This window comes from Camellia sinensis, chromosome 7, assembly GCF_055761805.1.
Source record: "Camellia sinensis isolate YWXY chromosome 7, ASM5576180v1, whole genome shotgun sequence".
Classification (NCBI taxonomy): Eukaryota; Viridiplantae; Streptophyta; class Magnoliopsida; order Ericales; family Theaceae; genus Camellia; species Camellia sinensis.
Window position 1 is genome coordinate 132,057,304 of NC_138967.1, and position 7,628 is coordinate 132,064,931.

Below are 7,628 nucleotides of genomic sequence, written 5' to 3' on the forward strand. Positions count from 1 at the left end.
CTTATTTTTAGAAATGTTAGCTTTGAAGATGCCAAATTTCCACATAAGCCTTAAAATAGAATTGACATCTCAAATGGCTTTGTTTTGTTGCCTCTTGGAGCTAGAGGCTTTCGCCTTGTGTGTTTCCGTAAGGGCTTTGTATGGAGCTCAATTGTGTACCTTCCATTTTTGGTAATGAAACACTCACTAACAAAAAATAAAAGAAAAAAAAAAGAAATTCCTAGAAGAGCTTCAAAACACATGATTCTAAGCAATAACCACAAAAGTTAAATAGTACTATTTATTTATTTATTTATACTATTATTAAAAGTGAACAACTCATTTGGTGTCCAAACTTTGATGGCTTCTCCTTATACCACATGGTCTCATTTTTCTATTTGAAAAAATAAAAAATAAAAAAATTGGAGCGTTAACAAGAGTAGGACTTGAACCTTGGACCTTAAGTTTAATAAACAAAGCTCTTATCACATGCTTAGCATTCCATATATAGTAAAGGTTTTGTTTTATTTTTACTTATTTCAATTCATGATCCTAAGCTCAAACTCTTGAATTGATTCTCCTGCTTGCAAAAAAATAAAAATAAAATAAAATAAAAATTGTATCCAAAAGCCTTGATGAATGATAAATACACATGTTCGAGAAAAAATGATATCCATTACTTGCACTACATATACATCACTTGAAAATGCAGACACTATTGAAAGAAAAAAAAGAAATAAAATAATTCAGGAATTGTTAACGAGGAGCAACATATACAGTTTTTGATCTGCTACAAGGAGCAACATATTAGCACATAAGTGTCCAAAAATAAGAAATGCATCAACCAGAAAAATCAAGACCTTTAAGTAGCTAATTTCACCAAATTTACAAGAATAGTATAAATGATAATTTCATGTCAAAGTATTCAAAAATTATAACCAGAGAGAGAGAGAGAGAGTAATAGGAAAGATTATACTGACAAATAGCCAAAGTTCTCTCCCTTTGTCTTCTTAAATTTTCGATTATCTAACACCGGAGGAAAGCTATCATCAGAATACTTCCAACTTGTTGAATTCAACAGCTATAAGAACTGAGGACCATAAAGGAATGCTATTTTAAACATATCCATATAATTTCTCACAGGTGATAACCTTACCAATAGCATAAACAATGAGGCTTATATGAAAATGAGGAATTCCATTTTGGCTGAAACAGATTAAGAACGAGGAGCTAAAGATAACCAGCCACATAATGTCTTTGTAGAAGAAACAAACCATGCCAAGCAACCACAGCATCCACGCCTCATTTCATGCCAATCCCTTTGGAAAGTTCTTCCTACTCGAATTGTGTTCAACCTTCAGGCTACACAAGTAATCACAACAAATCTTTGATAAAATTAAGGTTAAGTGTGTCACGGATAATAAGATATATCCCAAGAATTATAACAAGCATGATCCCCGATGACATTATACGCTGCTCTAACTCTAAAGGGAGCTTTCTCCCACCTCTGGCTGCCTCTATGAGAATCAAGGCCAAAGTACCCCCATCCAAAGCAGGCAAAGGAAGAAGGTTTATTATCGCAAGGTTAAGATTGAGAATCGCTGCAAATTGGTAAAGCCCATCAATATTTGACTTTGCAACTTCAGCACCAACAGCAATAATAGCAACAGGACCTGAAACTTTGCTGGCTGATTGCGAAAAATTAAGAAAAGTCTGTTTTAAGCTGTCCAAAACATTGGATGTCAGACCCCAGAATTCGCGTCCAGTGTAATTCAAAGCATCTATGAAATTTTTTGGTCTAACCTTCGAAACCTTAACATTTGGAGATAATTGAACTCCAATTCGACCTGTACCATCTGAACTCTCATCTGGGATTACTCCAATTTCAAAATCCTGCTCTCCTCTCCCAATTTTGAGCAACACATTTCTTTTGGGATTTTTCTTAATGGCATCAACAACCTGAGAAACCGAATTAGGCCCTATTTCAGGTAATCGAATCCCATTAATGGAACGAATAACATCACCCGGGAGCAACCCATCTCGGGAAGCAGCCGAAAAGGCTCGAACCTCAGGCACAAGCACCCCAGGAAAAGCCTCTTGCACAGGCAATCCAACAGACAATACTTGCACAAAGATTATCACATAAGCAAATACTATATTGGCAATCACACCAGCTGAAACAACAAGAACCCTATCAAAGATTGGTCTATTCTTAAGCAAATTTACATCATCTACAGGAATATCACTCTCAGGATCATTATCAGGAAATCCCACAAAACCACCAAGAGGAAATGCTCTAACAGAGTACTCTACATTCTTGGAATTGAATTTAGCTAAAATTGGACCAAACCCAATAGCAAATTTACTTACATGTATGCCTTGAAGATAAGCAGCCAAAAAATGACCACTTTCATGAACAACAATGATAGCTGTCAACACGGCAGCTGCCTCTAAAACTGGCTGAGCACTCTCAAATCCAGAAAACGCCCAAGTCCTAAAATTTGGTCTTCTCCCAACTAAATATCCACTCTTTCCATACAAAAATTGATTCTTACAATGGAAATTGGGAGAAAGAGATTCACATATTGAAGAAAGACGTGATTTGGAGAAGTGGGTATTGGATTTAAGAGGGAAATCTGAGATGGGTGACCTTGAATTGATCAATTTGGTGATAGAGAAAGAAGATGGGTGAGAGGATGAGAGGTTTATAATCATGGTGATTCCTTTTTGGTTTTGTTTGTTGAGAGGGGTGTTAAGAGGGGAGGGTTTGGGCTGAGGAGAAAGGATAGATGGAGGAGAGAGAGGAGAGGAAGAGAGGGATTGGATAATTCATATTTGTGTCTGTGGAGGGGAAGAGAGTGTGAAGTCGCATCCAAATTGTTTTCCACAAGTCGTTTGTAGTGTTTTATGGGTAGTGTGGTGTTTGGATGATCTTTTTTGGGTTTGGACTTTTGAACAATGGTAGGCCCAATTGTACTATCACACAAACCCTCTTTAGCATGACATTTGTGTAACTCTAAGGGAAATGGTGTACACTATATGAACTTGTTACGTATTTTTGTAATATATATTATATATTTTTATTATAAATATTATCTAATTTTTTTGATAGAGTTGTTTCAATTTATAGTTTAGAAATGAAATTATGTATTTTGTGATAATGTTATACATTTTATGATAGTGTTACATATTTTTTTATCTAAATGTGTGACATTATCTTAAGATGCGTAATTTTATTTCTAAACCACATACTGTCATATAAAAAAAATACGTAATATTTACAATAAATATTCATAATATATACCAAAAAAATGAGTAATAATGATACATATTGTACACGCATTTTGAGGAATGTGTACCATAGCATCACCCATTTTATATACACACCATATTTTATCTAAGTTGACATTATTTTTCTTATTAAAATATTAATTTTTAGACAAAGAATAAATGTTCAGATATTAATTTTCAAATAAAAAATTAATTATTCAAATATTAGCTATCTGACAAAATTTATGTTTAAACAATTTCAGTTTTTATTCAAAAGTTAATATCTAAACAATTAGAATCTATTAAAACTTAATATCTTAAAACGCACAAATAATATATACTAAAATAGAACGTGTGAGTAGAATTATCCGAAGCGATTACAAAATTGATTATTAGCAATCACTAAATGATGGGGGATCGATTCCATGGTTGATGGTAGTAAATGACTGGTGAACGGTTTTAGTGACATTATCATTTTCAAAAATAAACATGATATCTAAATTCGAATCTTATCATTGAATTATGTAATTTTTCTTATCTTATTTTATTCTTTAAAAAAATAAATATAGGATACCAGTTAAAATGTGATGGTCAAATCTTCAAATTGTTAAGTATTAAAATGTGATATATTTTGTAAAAAATAAGTAATATATTGTTAATATATGAATGATCCATTTAAATTTGGAGAGTATGATCAAATCTTATTTTTTCAAGATCAAAAGTTTCTATTCATTATAGAATCCCTTCATTTTAAAAATTAGTAATATATTCTTTCTTTTAGACCATAATTTAAATTGGAGAGCATTGCTTTGATTCGTAGGGCCCATCACGACTCCCATTTTAATGATTTAAAATGTTATGCTGTAAAATTTTCTATGTATATTATTTACACACAAAAAATTGGTCAATCCGATAATAATAATTTATTCAATTTATTGCATTTGAAAATAAAAAAAATAAATGGTCTATTTTTATAAATACATATATTTATTTTTTTTATACAAATGTGATAAATTAAATAAGTTACGATTATTAGATTAGTGTAATTTTTGTTAAAAATTGGGTCAGATTTAGAATACATACCCAATTGGGTCACCCAATGTGGCATGACCCAAGACCCATAATGAGAGACCGAGTCAAAGTAGAATTGGATTAATTTATCTTGAAAATAAGTGTGAATGACTCACTATCTCATCTTTTTCAGGAGATAGAATTGTGAGTTGTTATATGTCTCTCATAATAACATACGCATTATATGGTGAGATTGATTTAACCGTATGGGTAAGTTATACGTGTAGTTTGTCTCTCCTAGTTTGTTCTCTCTTTCTTTTCTCTCCATAGAAACACAAAATAGCCTTTGTACTGTGAATAGTGAGAGTAGTTCTCTAGTAGTCCTATCCCATTGTTGGAAATTGTTTGAGGACATCAATGGAGACATGTGATTCACCCACATGATCATTGGATTCGGTTTGAGCTTAAAAGGCATGCCTGAATCCGTTTATTTTCACTATATTATCTTTCCTACATTGGTATCAGAGCCATTGTTGGGTGTTCTCGTATTATTTGTGCATGAATATATGTATAGATGTGATTCATGCATGAAAATTGATGTTTTTCGAATCAATCCCAATTTGAACAATATCCACGTGAATATGCAAAGTGAATAAGCCTGCTACTCATATCCAATCAGCACTTGCGCAAGATCATAATATCCATCTTCAACAACCTACATTTAAGAAGGCAAAAAAAAAGCAAGTTCTAATTATTAATATTGTCAGTAATTAAAATTTAAACTTACATTATGAGTTTAAGTAGGATGATATTAATCATGTCTAAACTTAGGTCAGGCCTTGGACTTATTGGTCATGGATCTAGAAAATGCCACCTCATGGCTTTCAAGAAAGAGAGTTTTGTGAGTTCCCATAGGTGCAGTGATCCAACAGTCCAAGCCTTCAAGGAAAATAATACACAATAATATCAATGAACATATAAAATCAACTGTGCAGGCAAAAAGAAAAAGAAAACAATTCTAACCACCTAGAAGTGGTTTAAGATAACAGACCCATACCATAAAATTGATGACAATGAAACAAAATTTTGTTAATAAAAACCATTTTGAGACTACATCGCTAAGCAAATATTTTACTTTTTTTAGTAAATGAATTCAAAAATTAATATTTCGAGTTCTAGGATAATAAACAAAACATGTTGGCACTGTGAACAAGCTCATGAAGAATTTTATATGAAAGAAATCGTTGGCTTTTTTATTATTATTATAATACATAGCAAAAAAATAGTTTACCACTAATATAGTCATATGGTAAGAGAAACAAGAATGACAGGTTAATATCAACATGGAAATGCTAAAACATCTGAGCATGTTAGTTCCTACTCGGTTTCTTTATATGAACAATCCTCACCCATTTTGTCATAATTTCAATGTTTAGACAAGGAAACAAAATTGTGCAAACAGCACTGGCATAATTCATCCCTCTCTTACCATTGAAATGCCTAGTAAAGACAGATTATTCTTTTGAATCAAGTGCCACTTGGTAGCTTCTCCTTTCCAGTTTGATAGTTCATTGATATAATTTATGCATATTATCAGAAGAATAATGTACCTAATATTGATGGAGTCCACCTATGGACACCACCTTATTTTTCACTCACTAGTCATAATGATGGTGGACAGACACTATCACACCATCATTGTAAGTAGGGAGTAAAAATGCAGATAAGAAATTTCTCAAACAATCAAGATCTTGAGAAATCAATAATGGGAACCAAATTGAATTACAAGGTGTCCATCACTCAAAGCCGACCAATTCATAGACAAATTGATGCTTCCATATTGGTGGATAACCTAGAGAATGATTTATTAGATGGCATTAAACAATATCTTAGCAGTTGTGCCAGAGAATTGAAGGTTGCTTCCTTTCTAACAGATCGATGCCCATGGTTTTGATAGGCTAGGGAATAGTTTATTTATTTATTTATTTATTTATTTTGGGAGAGGGGGGGGGGGGGGGGGGGGGGGGGGGGATGCAACTCCCATTTTAAATTCAATGCAGTAATTATTTCATTTTATGAAAAATCTCTACCAAAATGGTTCATGGATATAAGCCCTGTTTGGTAGAGCGGTGAGAAAGTGCTTATAACTTATGCCTAAACAGCTTATACCTTATAACTATGAACATAAGTTGATTTCTGATTTATAAATTAAGCATCTCATGTCCCACTCAAAGAATAAGTTGATTTCTGACTTCTAAAAAGTTATAAGCTATAAGGTATAAGCTAAACCAAACATATCAAAATAGCTTAAATTAAGCTAAAAGCTGAAATAAGCTGCTTTTAAGTTCTGCCAAATAGGCACATAGCCCCTTTCTGGATGGTCTAAATATATATATATATATATATATATATATATATATATATATATATGTGTATTTGTTTTGATTGTGTAGTTATTGTCAATTACACTAGTTTTCCAAGGGGATTATCATATTCAAAGTTATAGACATTTTAGTGAGTTTATATTATTATTGTGGATGAGATTTGTTTCATGGAATTGACCACATCGTTGAATCCAAAGGGTCTAGCATTAAAACTAGTGCCAGTGCATTTCAAAATTAAGGAAGCACACAATGTACATCCTAAATAATCAGATAAGGATTTTAAACAAAAACAGAAGGCAAAGCAGTAGACAACAAAACATATAATTAGAATGTTATTGGCGTTGTTATCATGATCAGCAATTTTTGACAATTACTTCTTCCTATCATAGCCTATTTAGGTAATTGCCGAGTGTAGTAACAGATTCCTAAATATGAAGATTTTTTTTGAACCCATGTAATTGAATCCTACATGCATTCAATTGATTAAGAACTTTAGCCAAACGTGCAAAAGAGGTGAATTTCAATATGAAAGAAATGTTATTTCAATTATTTCTACTGCTAAAGTTAATTTTAGATCTCTAGATTAATTGATAAAAAAAAAAAAGATTCTAGGAACCCTTGACAAGAAAATAAATAACTGAAAATTGAAGGAAATACAAAACAGATAGGGAACCAGAGATTCAGTTAAGAAATTGAGAGAGAGAAGCAAAAGGGGGAGAGAGAGAGAGAAGCAGAGCAAAGAAGAGACGAACTTACCGAGCCAGAATGAAGCAGCGATGGGGTAGCATAGCAACAACAAATGGCATAAACCTAATGGTCGACAAATTTTTGGGTGGACTTGCAATTGTGAGAGGTTGAGAACTTCTAATCGTAAGAGAACGACTGTACTGTGCAAAACAAACATCGTGGAGAGAGATCGTGTTTGCCCTAGGTACCAGCAAAAAAAGAGGAGAATTTGTGAGTGAAGTTAAAAATTAAGGTCCT

At 32.6% G+C, this 7,628-nt stretch overlaps 1 pseudogene across 1 annotated transcript; it reads right to left on the bottom strand.

Annotated features, from left to right (window-relative positions):
- Positions 1-853: 853 nt before the first annotated feature.
- Positions 854-7,628, bottom strand: LOC114295871 (putative membrane metalloprotease ARASP2, chloroplastic pseudogene; annotated as a pseudogene). The gene is made up of 2 exons (XR_003641022.2): positions 7,401-7,628; positions 854-4,975 (listed from the first exon to the last, which is right to left on the bottom strand). The product of XR_003641022.2 is annotated as a putative membrane metalloprotease ARASP2, chloroplastic pseudogene (transcript).